Raw genomic sequence first — 3,063 nt, 5'->3', positions numbered from 1 at the left:
GGTGGCCCCCGGTCCTCTTTCCTGCCATGGCAGGGGGTCGGACTAGATGATCTGCCCAGGTCCCTTCCGCCCCTACCAACTATGAAACTATGAACTAGCCAAAATGTGGCCTTAACAAGGCTGTGGCAGTTTTGTTGGGCAGGGGCAGTCTGTGGAGTGGAGCAGTCCTAAACTGTGGTCAAAGTGAATGAAGGGGAAGATGGAACGTGTCACATGTGCCACAAGCTGCTGATTCCCATCCCTAATGGCAATGGGGAGAGGCAGATTTGGCAGTGAGGGTACACAGAGTCTGCCTTAGGAGGGGAGAGAAAGCAGCTGGAAGGGCTGTGGAGGGAGAGACAGGGCAGAGAAGGGGAATGTGCCAGGATGATCTGTGTACTATTGACTCCCTGTGCTCTCATGGGTTGTAACAAACCTTTGTGGGCCAGATCCAATTGTTTTGTGGACTGGATGTGGCCTGTAGGCTGGGAGCTGCTGATGCCTGCTCTGGGGTATGGGAGGGTGACAGTTAGCATTGCTGATGTATAGAACAGGTTCTCCTGCCCCTGCTGCAGCAGATTTCATGTTGGCCTGGTGGTGCTGGAGCTTCCAGCTTCTCCCCAAACTTCTTCATTGTAATCATTTACGTGTCCCTCTGGCCTCACATCTGCTTCCTCCACAGCTTTGGGGATTTTGCACCCACCTCTTGCAGGGAGTGAGGGGGTGCGGGAAAGAACAAACTCATCTACTATTCATAGGAAGGAAGAGATGGAGGAGGAAGTGAAGCTGCCTCCTCTGAAAGTCTTGCAATCCTGGGGAGAGCAAGAGGAAAAAGTCCTTGTCTCCTGTGACAGCCCTGATGGCTGGCTGCCCTGCTTGTCCACCTCCTGGGGAAGAGCAGCTAATCAGAAGACAGTTTCCTGCAGGTGAGGCTGCAGCGCCCTGTATCATGACCCGACCAGCTGGAGCTCATACTACAATCAAGTCACTTGGGGGACAGTCCCTGGTGTTGGTGCCACTGCCTCGACCTCTCATGGCTGAGCCACGAAGGCACAGTAGCTCGAGTGACAGAGGCGGATGCACTTGGTGCTGAAGGTCTGAGGCTCCGTCCCCTGGAGACGACACACAGTGGTGCTTGCCACGCGTGTTGCGGGGAGCTTGTGTCCCCCTGAGGAGCGCTCTGTTTGCACCTCCCTGGTGGGACCTGCAGGCTGCACTTCTGTTCAGATGAACACACAGCATTGACTGCTCCTCTTGAATCCAGACTGAGCACGGCATGACGGGGTCTGTTCTCCAGTGTCTGACTGCCCAACTCCACTTTGCGTTTGATCAGAGCTTCCTGGCACACTGCCATTGTGGCCATTGACTGGGTTGCATTTAGCTGCTTTCACCTGAAAGGTATTCACCGGAAGAAATGTTCCATCTCCTGTTTCCCTGAGCCTGATAAATGCTAGGGAAACTAGCACAGGCACATGATGGATGGCTGTGATTTGTAACTCTATAACAGGGAGAGGCAGTAAATTGCTTGAGATTTAAACTAATCTCTTATTAGGCAATTAAAGGCATAAATAACAATGCTGTGGCTGAGCTGCAGCATAGATGAGACACTTGCTGCTCATGGCTGTGCATTTTCCCCTTGCCTTCCCACCAGGGATCAGACTCTGGTCCCTGGGGAACCTCCACAAGTGGTTTGTGGAGATGCTTCTCTTGCAGCAGCGAAGCAGCTGTCAGTCTGAGCAGTGACACTTGCCTCTAGTTATATCCCAGTGCAGGCTATTTCTAGTTTGGTTTCCAGAGGGGTTCCCATGACAGTGATTCTTAACCAGGGTGTCGCCAGATCCTTTGAAGGGTGCCATGAGGTGTGAGGAGATAAGTGAAGTGTAAGGAAAGAAGCAGGTAAGCCAGGCTCAGACTTGTCGCTGCTTGGACTCCTACTGCCCAGCCCCTGTTTAGGGAGGGTAAGCACTGTAATATATAAATTACTTTTTGAAATTGGGTGCCACTTAATTCACAAAAATTTTGGAGTGGGCCTTGAATCCAGTGGCCAGTTCCTTGAGTCTAAAAAGGTTGAGAGCCGCTGATCCACACACTCCCTGATAGCAGTGGAAATGGCCAGAGCTCAGCATTGCTGATAATCAGGTGCTTCCCAAGAAGCTCTTTTCCAGCCAGTGAAACAAAGCAATCTAACACCCCACCTCCCATTTGAGTCCCGCTCAGCAGCTTTGCATCATCCTGACTAGTGTTTCAGTGGTGTATATTCAGCTGTGAGCAAAGGTGCAGAGCAGCAGAGTCCCAAGCTGCAAAGGGCCCAGGAGAAATGATGGCACAGAGGCTGCTCTTAATGGCAGTCAATGAAATAGGTTGCAGCCCTGCCTCATTTTTAATGTGCAGTTCTCTAACCGCGAGTCTTTATTCTGAGACCTGTGATGGCAGCTCTCTCTGACCAGAGTGTAATAGGGTCCCCCTACCCCTATAGAAAGGGTCATGTGCCTTTAAGACTATAGGCACAGAGTGGGAGCCCTGCCTCCTCCTGGGGTATATAAGAGGCCCTGCATAGGACTAGGCATGTGAATGGGAGATGGCTTGGAGATAGCATTTGTGACAGGGTAGAAAGGGAGACATAAGTCTGTAGGTGAGTGAAGCCTAGAAATATTGTTGGTGATGGTGACGATGGGTAATTGAGAGTAGACCTTAGGGGGAAAACAGAAGGCAGTCTTATGCATAAGTGCTTGGAGCGAAGCCATTCACTCCTTGGCCGGACTGAGCTTACAGTTGTGTGAGGCATATTGCTAGTGTCCTGGGGTGCATGGAGAGAAAGCACTTGTAAGAACTGCTTTTCAACTGAACCAGGGGCTCATAAATGAAAACAGCAAGGTGTGGCAGGTGAGACTGCGCTCTGCCCAGGAGCTGGGGAAGGGAGCTGTGCCAATCCCAAAAGGGGGTGATGTGTGCCCAAGGGGACACAGCATGAGAGCCATCACACATCTTTATTGAAGATACCAGCAGCCATTGCAGAATCTGGTGGGTTTTCCTTTTTAGTTGCAGGCCTATGGAAAGCCATGTGTTTAGAAAATGATCCTTCTC

This window comes from Alligator sinensis, unplaced genomic scaffold (assembly GCF_000455745.1).
Source record: "Alligator sinensis unplaced genomic scaffold, ASM45574v1 scaffold872_5, whole genome shotgun sequence".
Classification (NCBI taxonomy): Eukaryota; Metazoa; Chordata; order Crocodylia; family Alligatoridae; genus Alligator; species Alligator sinensis.
This window is presented reverse-complemented; position numbering follows the sequence as displayed.